Source organism: Falco punctatus (genome assembly GCF_963210335.1).
Source record: "Falco punctatus genome assembly, contig: scaffold_27, whole genome shotgun sequence".
Classification (NCBI taxonomy): domain Eukaryota; kingdom Metazoa; phylum Chordata; class Aves; order Falconiformes; family Falconidae; genus Falco; species Falco punctatus.
Window position 1 is genome coordinate 1936487 of NW_027660117.1, and position 12018 is coordinate 1948504.

The 12018-nt window shown below is 45.4% G+C and overlaps 1 long non-coding RNA gene and 1 pseudogene across 2 annotated transcripts; both read right to left on the reverse strand.

The window, feature by feature from the left end:
• Positions 1–552: 552 nt before the first annotated feature.
• On the reverse strand, positions 553–4030 carry LOC308057954. Its single transcript, XR_013925566.1, has 3 exons — positions 3807–4030; positions 955–1063; positions 553–627 (listed from the first exon to the last, which is right to left on the reverse strand). It is a non-coding gene; the product is annotated as an uncharacterized lncRNA (long non-coding RNA).
• Positions 4031–4829: 799 nt separating this feature from the next.
• Positions 4830–9539, reverse strand: LOC308057953 (epoxide hydrolase 1-like; annotated as a pseudogene). Its single transcript has 4 exons — positions 7665–9539; positions 6720–6900; positions 5707–5937; positions 4830–5330 (listed from the first exon to the last, which is right to left on the reverse strand). The product of its transcript is annotated as an epoxide hydrolase 1-like (transcript).
• Between the last annotated feature and the right edge of the window lie 2479 nt (positions 9540–12018).

Genomic DNA, 12018 nt, shown 5'->3' on the forward strand with positions numbered 1-12018 from the left:
TGGTCAGCCTCTCTTATAGTCATCTTAAAGTCAGTGGCTGTTAGAAGGTGCTTGGTTTGTTAGAAGGTACTGCTCTCCAGATTGCTTCCCCAAGTTTGTGCTTAACACTTGTAGTCGTTAGTTTTATCCACCACTAAGCCGTATGCTTCCTAATTCAGTTTAAACGTCTCTCTTGGAAATGCTCCTGATTTTCTGTTTTGTTTTAACTGAACTGAGCCAGAGATCACATTTGTTTGGTGACTAAGTATATAGACCTGTAGTTTGAACACAAGACTGAATATAGTTTGATATGTCCGCTGCATTGTCTTGGCTACAAGCTACTTTGTGTGAATTACAGGTTCAAAAGAAAAATGACTCAACTATTTTTATCAAAAGAAAATAAGAACTTAGATTTTTTTTTTAAGAAGTTAAGTTTGCTGTTTTAAGTAATCTAAATGTTTATACAGGCAAACGTGTTTCAATCTCATTTGCAAATCTTTCTTACACCTACCACTTCATTACCTGGCATCACCTGTTAGACCAGGGTTCTTGGAGATGTTCTCCTTGTAGAATCGCTTTGAGGACACAATGGAGGATGTCACCCAATAAATCATCACATTGGCCAAAAGCTCATCAAGAGTGTATTTGCTATTGATAGAAAAAGATGAAGACGTTTCATTGGAAGCTGTTTCTCAATACGCTATATTGGGCTCATGCCCTGAAGAACAGTTGTTCTTGTTCTCCACTTGTTTTCAAGCAGCAAATTAATTGGCACCCATGTGCCCAGAGCAAAACTGCCCGGTGCTGAAGCAGTAGTTTGCAGGCAGTCTGCTGTAAGTTTACACTACTACTTGTCATGTGTAACCTTTCATGCTCAAAATTCAGCTTTGGCCAGTCTTTTACCTATCTCCTCATTAGTTACCATTGCTCATTCTTTTAATGAGTCCTCTCATGGAAGAGCACCTGTTTTCTTACCTTTCCAAGCCTCCATCATCTTTATGCAGAAATGATTTATCTCTCCAGGTAGAGAATTTTTCCAATATATATGCAGCAAGCCCCCCAGGGGAGTCATTCAGTCCACAACCTAATTCAAGAGAAGAAGAGAACCATTGCAGTTGCCTGGCATTGCAAATACTTCAGTGGGAGTTAAACTGGACTTACATCAATTCTTCAGAGTTTTCTATGAGAATTCAGTAAAGAGTGCGTTTTACTAGCCCTGGTAGTACTTTATTCTTGAAAAGTTCACCCCAATGGAATTTTGGCTATAACTGACAGCACTATAAAGTTGAGCAATTCCTATACAAAAGAAAATAGGAGTTAAGAAAATCCTCTGGGCTTCTTGGTAATGTGTGGCAGAAAGAGCAAATTCAGATGTAAAGGGATTACACTCTGAAAAGAAATTTCAGATAAACTGTTTGGGAGCACTGTCCTGCTTAGGATGGCTAACTGGGACCCTGAGTGCTGTTCACTTTCTATGTAATTTAAACAACAGTGGAGTGGTGTGTATCTGCTATCTGCTCCTGCCTTTGGGGAATGCTAACAAACATTATAAACACAGCATATTATATCTGTGTTTTAACCTGTAAAACGGGTGGGGATTACTTCAGCAGTGGTAGAGCTTGCCTTGGGAAAATTCCTGTACCACACTCTAGGCTGTAGTTTTACAGTATCCTTAGAATTGCCTACTCTCAAGTGTATTTTAGTGTGACTTTAGCACTGAATGACTGCGTAGAAGATGATGCACAATGTGATTTCAATTTAATAGTGGACATAGTTAATGCAAAGTAAGTTTGTGCATTGGCACAACAGTTTCCCTGTGCTGTCAGGCCTAAAGTGATTTGCTACACATCAAAGTCATGTAAATGCTTTGACCAGCAAAGGTAGGGCAGGCTAAAATGTGCCAGCTAACATGTGACCCGTCTGGAGGTGAGCATTTTCTGAGCTGAAAGCTGTCTCCGAATCACTGTATTCAACTTTCATGGACTGGATGCTCAGAAATACCAGTCTTGTTTGCAGCTTACTAATGATTCAACCTGTACACATCTTAGGTACCACAGCTTCTGGTGAGTGAAAATACTGTAGCTTTGCTTTAAACCTGCCTAATGAGAACTAAACTGATAATATAGATATTTTTTGAGACTAAGCAGGGAATATGTATTTTTTTCCCCCTATTTATTTTCTACCTTTCACAATTTTAGTGTGCTACAAAATCCCTGCTCTTCTTTTTTTTCCAGGTTAAAGAGTCCTAGACTATGTACAGTGCTTGTAGGGAAGCTGCTTGGTCACTTTAGGGTTCTTTTTCTCCCCTTCTTGTATTCTTTTGATTATAAAATATATTAATGAAACAGGGGTGGAACAGATTCTAAATATCATGGATTTAGTGTTTTGTCTTACTCTCTTTTTGCTTTCTTTAAGAGTTTGTAAGATTCTCTTAAAGTCTGAGCTGGCTGATGTTTCAAAGCACTGTCCTTGACTCTTGGATTCTCTCACATAGCAGCAACCAAACTAGAGCCCATTGTGATTTTCTTCCTCTGCTTAAATTGCTTTGGACTTTGTTGACATCAGTTTTTATTGGCCAGTTTAATCAACCAGTCACTTAACTGCAGAGAGTTACAAAACCATTTATCTTTAGATTAAACCAAACCCTGGATAGGTGTCAGTTTTTCACTTAACCATTCACTTTTATCTGTAGAGAAATTAAGATCATATTGAAAGGTACGGGTGCCAGCACAGATTTTTGTGATATTCTCTCTCCCCTGGAACTTGCTTACTTATTTATATTCATGAATTCTCATGTTAACTAGTTATTAACCCATGAACTTAATCTTTTTCTTAAGGCAGTTTAATGTCTTTAAGAACACTGGGGGAAGGAACCTCAACAAAACTTTTTTTGGAAATTAAATATGTTCCATTACTAGATCCACAGCTTCTTGATCCTGCCAGAGCTCTGATATTTGAAGCATGATTTCCGTGTGATATTATCACCTGTAAATGAATTCTCCTTTTAAAAACATTTCTGCTAGTTTTCTGATCAGACACTAGACATACTGGTCTTTGTTTTTCTGGGGGCTGTCTTCATTGTTTGGCTTTTGAAAAGAAAACCCAAAAAACCCCAACCTGGTATCTGGTTTGTCTCCTTTTATTTCTCTGATATTGCAATCAGTTCAAGCAACAGACTAGGCATTAGCTGACGTTTCACTTTGAGTTTCCTCTTTTCCAGTTAAATGCCAGGATGGGGTGCTATTCCTTCTATGGTCTCCGTACCTGATGCCAGTCTGAGACAGCTCTGCTGTCTTTCCTGATGAGGGTTTATTTCAATAAAGGAATACCCCATAATCTTTGATAATATTATACAAATAAATCATGTAACTTTTCTGAGATGGCCATACCTTTCTTCAGACTCCTTATCTACTGGTCCCACTACATCATGCTTCTGGCTTCAGGTATTATGGCTGTGTCTACCTTTCTGCAAGTTTCACATTGCACTTGCTTATGGTATTTTTCTTGTTTTCACCCACATTTATTTCTAGAAGCTTCAATGTCAGGGTCCTGTGCTTTACTTTAAGAGGGTTTTTGCAAAGGGTTTCTTTGCCATAGAGAAGTGGTATGCCATTTAACAGACCTTGAAAAGTGATATTTGTAGTCTCCGTCTTTTTTTAAGCGGTTCCTTTTCACTTCCTTTTACACAGCTCTTGTCCCCATGTCTTGCATTCAGTCACCAGAATTCATTGCTTCTTAAACATGGTTGGCTTTTGTTCAACTATGTGTTTATACGCCTTAAGCAGTCAGTATACAAAGTTCATAGTGATATAGAGAAGGTTCATTACCTGCAGTGTCTGGTTTGGTGGCTTGGATGTGTAAGTATCCAGACTCTCGCAATAGTTCATGTATATTCTTCTGGATGAAAGGATACATACGTCGAACATCTTCCCTAGTAAAGCCTATGAGCCATGGTATATAAGCCCCAAGCATCACGGAAATCATCCTTCTCAAACCTTCTCTGCCAGCAAAGATAAGATTCACAGATCTGAAATCAAGTTAATGAATAGAAGGTTAAATCAAGCCATTTTCTGTTTCCAAATTTTCTAGAAAATAAGTCTGACGGGAGCTGTAATAGAAGCATTTCACTAAGCCAAATACATAAGCCCTTCACATTTATCGTGATTTCCAAAAAAATTTGGGAGAGTTAAAAATGGTACAGCTGGTGCCATCTCCATCCAGGAAAGTCCTATACTTCGTGGTACTGATCAGCTGCTGAAAGGCTGAGCTCCTTCCTTTTCTCCCTGCCAATTTTAAATTTATCTCCTTCCTGATTTAGAATGATGATCCTTGAGGTCTCAAATCAAAATGCAGCAGAGCTTACTTCCATGCCTAGTGAAAGAGAAGCCAAACAGCACTCCATTTTTCTCTGTACAACTCTTCCCTAGATAAGGGAGGCCAACAGCATCCTGGCTTGTGTCAGAAATTGCGTGGCCAGCAGGACAAGGGCAGTGATGCTGTACCCAGCACTGGTGTGGCTGCACCTCGAATACTGTGTTCGGTTTTGGGCCTCTCACTACAAGAAAGATGTGTCCAAAGAAGAGCAACGGAGCTGGTGAAGGGTCTAGAGAACAAGTCCTATGAGAAACAGCTGAGGCAACTGGGCTTGTTTAGTCTGGAGGAAAGGGGGCTTGGGGGAGACCTTCTTGCTCTCTAAAACTACAGGAAAGGAGGTTGTAACAAGGCGGGTGTTGGTCACTTTTTCCCAGGTAACAAGTGAGAGGATGAGAGGAAATGGCCTCAAGTCGTGCCAGGGGAGGTTCAGATGGGATATCAGGAAAAATTTCTTCACTAAAAGGTTTGCCAAGCATTGGAACAGGCTGCCCAGGGAAGTGGTAGAGGTATTTAAAAGGTGTGTAGATGTGGCACTTAGGGACCTGGTTTAGCAGTGGACTTGGCAGTGTTAGGTTTATGGTTGGACTCAATGATCTTAAAGGTCTTTTCCAACCTAAATGCTTCTATGATTCTATGAAATTTAGAAAGCGTGAGAATGCAAATACCACTGTCAATGCAAAGCACGTGAATATGACTGAATGCACAGGGGTGGGGATACCCCTGGAGAAAACAAAGCAGAAGGCGATGAGAGGCAGGGCAAACAGAAGGCAGGACCCGGACCGTGGAGCCAGAAGGTAGGGTAAGAACTGGAGAAACCTTCTCTGCACTGATTCCCTTTGCTACTCACTGTGGCAGCATCTGGGCCATGTTTGTGGTAATAAGAGATCCCCAGTCTTCTCCCTGTAGGTAGTATTCTTTGGAGCCCAATCTATTCATCAGCTTATGAAATTTCCGAGCAGTTGCTTTGCTGTCAAAGCCTGTAGGTAAAGAGAAACAGAGGAAACCTGTTTGTCTTGGTGTATCATCCCCTGGCCAAAGATCATGGTCTGACAGAGGCACATGAGTATGCTGCTGTGTAAAGGCACAGTGTGCTATGCTGCTCTGCCTTGCTCCTTGGCAATACAGTGAACACAAGATGGAAATTCAGTGGAAAGTGGATAAAGTGGAAAGCAGACCTGGTTTCCAGCTACCATTACCTTCCAGATCTCCACAGCCAGCCCCAGAGCCTCAGCCACATGGGTGTTAGTGCAGAGCCAAGCATCTGCATTCACAAACTGCATTCCCTGGTGAGGGCCAGGGATGACTGAGGCTCCAAGAACCTGGCAATTCCAACAGCGCCTTTTCATCGCTCACCTTTCTGGTGTGGTGCCTCAGAGAAGCCATATCCTGGGATGGATGGGCAGATGACCTCAAACACCATGTCACCCTCATTCAGGCCATGCTCAGCTGGCTCTGTGAGTAGAGCGATGGTCTTGTAGAACTCGTAGAAGGAGCCAGGCCAGCCGTGGACCATCAGCAGAGGTTGAACAGCTCAACTGTGAGGGACATAGGAGGGCTTCACGTGGATAAAATGGATATCAATCCCTGCCACACATCCAGACAGATAAATTAAAGCCTTAGTTCCATCACAGTTTCTGTTCCAAACTCTGAAGAAGGAGGGTGGCAAAACTGTGATTAGCATTCACAGCAGAAGGTACACAATCAACCCATGGCAAGAAGATGCCTAGCTGAAAGGACATGCCTGGTATTTTACCTGTGTCTCATCTTTTACTTACAGACAGAGGTATTGATCCCAGTCCCAGTTACTGGGGTCACAGGAGACTGAGCATCCACCTCCTGAGAAATTGGTCTTACAGTATATAAGTACAGCTGCACTTCAATGCATAGCATAATGCAGCTAAGACACGTGCAAAAACATGACTAAATTACAAAATGTGTGGGTGATAAAAAGAGAAACATGGAAAAAGTAAGCGCAGGATATAAGTTTAACCTGCAGATCACTTATCTAAAGTCTGGCTAACCTCACCTGGCTAAACTGGGTGGTGGTGGTGGATATTCCAACCTCAGGGCCTGGGTAAATTTTACAGTTTTCAAAGGTGGCTTCAAGGCAATAGCAGAAGAAAACCTCGTTGTTATTTAGTGCAGGTTCAGAGCCAGATGAAGCCCATCTTCAAGCAGATCTAATCTTATCACCACTGTGCAATGATCTTAATCTATAGAGGGTTACTAATAACATAGCCTCCACTACTGATCCTTCATTAAGCTGTTATGCACACTGTTGTCTTAATAGAGTAACCTCTTAAAGCCCCCCATTCTCTCTGTGCATTTCAGAGTGAGACCTGCTCAAGCCACAGAGACCCCCTCACCTTCAATGGTGGTTCGGAAATGGGGATATTTGTTCAGGATTTCCACTTGCTTGCGTCGGTCAAACGGGTTCCTCCAGTAGGCCACCACCTTCTGCAGGTAGCTGGAGGTGAAGCCGTAGCGGAAGGCAGCCCCTTCCAGCTGCGGTGTGTAGCGGGCCTGCTCCAGGCGGCGATGCAGGTCCTGCGGACAGGAGCTCTTGCAAGGCTGGCCAGATGCCTGCATGTGCCCTATGCTAAGGCAGGCATGAACAGGCTCTCCTGGCTCCACCGGCTTCTGTGTCTCTCTCTGGGACACCACAAGCCCTCCTGAAGCAGTGCCATACTCTGTATAACTTCCTGAATCATTTATATGGAGAATATATTTCTCTACAGGTTAGCAGTTCCCCTAGGGCACCCAGGAGTAGTGGGTTCTACGCTTGCCTTACTGCTAACTCGCTTTAGGGTTTTGGGCACTAGGAACTTGCCAGCACTGCCAGCTGAGAGAAGAATAAGCAGCTCAGCCTGTGCTACCGACTGCTAGTTGGCCAGATAATTAGTGACAGGCTTGTAGGGACAGAAGGAAGGACCCCATCCTTCTTCACCCTTCCAACCCTGTCCTCTGCGGAAGCCCCTCAGTCCTGCCCTACTGGTGCCTTTGCTATCCCGGTGCCCTCCCACCCCATTCCACCACTGCAGACCTGCTGTCAAATTCTGCTGCTCAAAGCATGGCCTTTCTGCAGGAGCAGCCCCAGGTTGCATTGAGAGTCTGTGGTCTCAGAAAGCGTAAAGACATTGCAGTGAATCTGAGCTCAAATCCCATTCATAAAGGGCAGTGAGCCAGAGCATCATCTAACGGACCTGCGCTGGCTATTGCCCCCAAGGCATCACCTCAAAGCAGTAAGGTGGGTGATGAACTGGCTCCACCTCGCAGCTTTCTGCCCCTCCTTACCTCCCAGGCACGGGCACCTCAATTTCTTTGTCAGATGTTTCAGTCTTGAAGGGACAGATACTTTCATCTTCTTTCCCTTTTAGAGGTCTTTCATCTGAGCCCCACCATCCATTGCCCATTTCAATAGTCTTGATCTTGTGTCTAGACCTCAGCCAGTAAACCAGCATCCCTCCAATGCCCAGAGCGGCCACAGGGACCAGGACTGCATTCCTCTGAGAACATTCAAATGACCTGGGGAGGCATAAAATTGTTTGCGCCCAACAGAAGTGTCAAGGGTAAAGGGACTATGCTGAGGCTTGTAGTCACATTGGTTGGACGTGAGTAACAAACCCCATGCAGTCAGCAGGGGCTGGGTGTTTCTGTTATTTTTGAAGATCGCAGGCAGGATTTGTGGCAGGGTTACATCTACCAGTGTTTCTTAGGGACCTTAAGCCTTTGCTGATCAGGACTTGTTAATCACAAGGCTTCTCTGTCCCTCTCCTTATGTACCAGGTGTGCCCTGGGAGACAAGGATCAGTAGGATCTGGATCTATCTGTTTTAAGGCAGGTACTGAAGTGAATGGGATAGTAGCACCTGGACAGCTTCAGGAATAAAAACTGCACAGAGTGGGCTGAGGAGCAGAGACAAGAGTTTTCAGCTGCTGGAGACAGCTGGATGTGCTAGACATGCCCCTTGACTGTGCTACATACATAGCTCCCCTACAGATTCAGTCATCTTTTAGGGCAACGCTAGCCCTCCACCATAGCTGTCCATAGGTAAAGGTCTCAACTTGTCTGTCTGGTGCCTCTTTTTCTTACCTAGACAGCAAAGTTTCAGACTTTCTTGAGGTGTGGGAGCTAAGGCGCCAGAGCTGGATTTAACAGACAGACAGCAATGTTTTAAAACCGTTCAAACCCTTCAGCAATCAGTCCTAAATGTAGTGTCCCTTCCCATCCCCCTGACCTGTGCCTCAAGCTCTCCAGCTTCCCTTGGGGATTAGCAGAGCTGTCTGGGGCTATTGCAGGGGGCTCAAAGAAGACTGTGAATGAAGATTTTTTGTCATACAGGGTATGGAAGGGACTATGCTGTGCCCCAGCCCAGGTGCTAATAAAAAGTGAACTCCTCAGCACAGAGCAGCTATTTCACTTACCTGATCCGGGACAAGGTGCCATCCCTAGAAAATGGGGGTGGGGGTGGGGTGGGAAAGATTCTTGGTCTGATAGTGTTGTCTGAATGGTACCATCCCTTGGGGATGGTGTAAGGAACATCCCCTGCCAGCACCATTTACCGCGCAGCCATGGGATCACAAGCTGTTCAGCTGGCTGGCAACAGAGACAGTGTTTCTGGGCTGTGTTTTAGCTAGATAGTTTGTCACCATAATATTCCCGCCTTCAGCACAATTTAGATAAAAGGCACTGAACAACTGGGTAGGTGTCCTTGCGGTGTTTCATCCTACAGAGGGCTGTGTTACTTCAGCCAAGTAAATAGTTTATTTTGGCAGCTGTGTAGCGATAGGTGCCCAGCCTTGGCAGGGGACTTCCAAGCTCAAGGGTTACTCTGCTGCCAGCCACGTGGTACTCATCCTGCCCAGGGCTGGCATGAGGAGCAGCTTGTGGGACCCTTCCCTGTTCAGGTTCAGTGAGCTGCTGTACCTTTGCTACTTCCAGCTACTCCTGACTGGATACCAAGCTTTTAGGTCTCATCTGCCCGCAAGAAAAAGGAAACATCCTCGTTGGTTCTCTTTTAGCCTGGTAGATTCTCTTGCAAGAAAAGCAGAATCTAAAATCTACCAAAAAGTTAGAAGCAACAGAGAAAGTCTTGTTACTCTGCAGCTAGATGAGGGAGCTGTTTGGTGTCATAATTACGATGCCTTGAGACAAAAAAAAATTAAAAAGGACAGGAAACTCCATGAAAAACCAAATCCACTGGGTGTTTCCTGTTGCCTGGTACCCTTTCCCACTGCTACCTGTGATGCAGAACACAGTGCCTGTACTGGACACCCCAGCAGTAGTGAAGGCAATTGGGTAATTGATCTCTGAGACAGTCTATGTGATTTTTAAGGAAGTATCTCCTGAAACCACTCCCAGACAAAGAAGACCAAGAGCTCCTAAGAGCAAACAGTGTCAGCCTCCACCTCCCTGGAGGCTGAGTAGCTTATGCAACAAGTAATAACAACCCCCTGCACTTATATCCTGGAGTTTAGTGAGTCAGAGGCACGAAACCAGTTATCACGGCAACAGCACAAACTCGGCACTGCTAACAAAGCAAGCATGTCCCAGAAACAGCTCTCTGAGTGGCACAGAACAAGGCTCAGTCTTATAAAACCTCCTCCCTACCCATGCTCAGGAAAGCTCAGCTGCATGCTCCCACCCACCGATGGCCTGGTGGACCCCACCGGGCCTTTCTCCTGCCCCAACCCTGGGGACCCCTGTTTAGAGTCCCTCCTCCCTGTGCCAAAGAGATCTCACCAGGCGTTTGGAAGCATCTCCTGCCACATGTCCGCTCCTCCTCGCCTAGCCACAGCTCCCAGCGAAACAACCCAGGTGTCTCCTCTGCTGGCTTTCTCTTCCGCAGCGACACTCTCCTGGTGACAATGCAAGCTACATCAACCATCAGTGCCACCTATTGCCTAAACGTGCGCTTGCAAATCAAGTTCAGCAAGAGACAAATGCCAGGTCCTGCATGGGGAGGGAACAGCTCCGTGCATCAGCACAGGCTGGACGCCAGATGCATAGAAAGCAGCTCTGCAGAGCCTGGCCTGAGGTCCTCAGCTGAGCCTGAGTCAACAAGGTGCAGCAAAGGCCGGTGCGTACAGGGCTAGATAGCAAGCGTGTTAGCCAGCAGGCTGAGCGAGGTGATCCTTCGCTCTCTTCAGCACTTGTGGGGCCACATCTGGAGTGCCATGTCCAGTGCTGGCCTTGCTGGCAGAGGAAGGGCTGGAGTGAGGCTGCCCACCCTCGGTGGTCAGGGCCACCAGGCTGCTGGGGGGCTGGAGCCATGTGGTGTACCAGGAGAGACAGAGAGACCTGGGCTTGTTCAGCCTGGAGGAGAGAAGGCAAACGGTGGGGTCTTACTGCTGTCTGCATCTACCTAGTGGAGAGTGTAGGAAAAATGGACCAAGAACAAAAGGCAATGGACGCAAATTGCAAGAAGGGAAATTCTGGTTAGATGTGAGGAAAAATTAGTTCACCATGGAGGTATTCAGACACTGGGACAGGGGCCCAGAGAGGATGTGGGATCTCCATCCTTAGAGGCAATCAAAATTTGACAGGAACAAGGCACTGAGCAACCTGATCTACCTGAACCTGCTCTGAGCAGAAGCTGCGATGAGCTGACCTCCATGTGCCCCTTCTGACCTGTGCATCGTGTGGCTCTATTCCATGTGCACCTGTGATCTGCAGCAGCCCAAACAAAAAAGGAAAAGTTGCTTTTCATTTTCCACAGAAATCAATGCTTTGTTTTAGCTCATTTTTAGACTTCATTTCCTTCATGGTTAGTAAAATCTTACTAGGTAAAGGCTTCTCTTTCCTAAATTGTGTCCTTGCTGTGCTTCAGTCCAGGAATAACTACATCTTACTGTGAGAGAAAATGATTCCTATCTCCATGCAACGCTCTAAGCGAAGTACCATCACCAGTGAGCTCTGTGATGGTTAGGTCTCATACCGTGACTTCATATGCAGCCACTGTGCCATCAAAAAAGAGTCATCAGGAAGAAAAGCTTGTAAATCCTTCATTTGGTCAAAGTTCAGTTTATTGCTACACCACAGCTATTTCTGGTTACATCCGTCTGGGATTACTTAGCTTTAAGGTTCTATTTCCCAAACAAAACCAGCTCTTTTGAGGCCTCTTGGAAGATGACATCCCTGATTGCAGAGGGACTATAGTCAGCAGACAAGGGAATTATTAGCAACAAGGGGAAAGAACTACAACCCATGTGGAAGGTAGCTGAGGACCCTGTAAAGAGCCAGGTTGAGGTACCGCAGGCTGTGGTGTCGTCGGTAGACAAAAGAGACCTCGAGGAAATTCTGTTTCTTACTTAGCACTGGGAAAAAGCATAAAGGCTGGTGGAGGAAGGACTGGCTTAAACAGCTGTGAGTGAATTTATCTATACCAGGAATGTGGGAGAAGAGCCAGCAGAGCTAGTTACAGCTACAAAGAAAAGACAGAAGTTGCTGCTTTCTGTATAAAAAGCTTGGGAAAGTCAGAATGGCTTTTACTTAAGATACAAGGTGACACACCAAGGCCACTAATACCCTGGGGCTAAAAGGCAACACCTCACCACCACCTTCACCCCCGATAAATCTGGAACAGCTGGGATGCCAGGATCCCATCTACTGAAATGCAGGGGATGTGCAGGAGTTTTGTGTGAGTGCTGGTGAGCAGAGATCAAA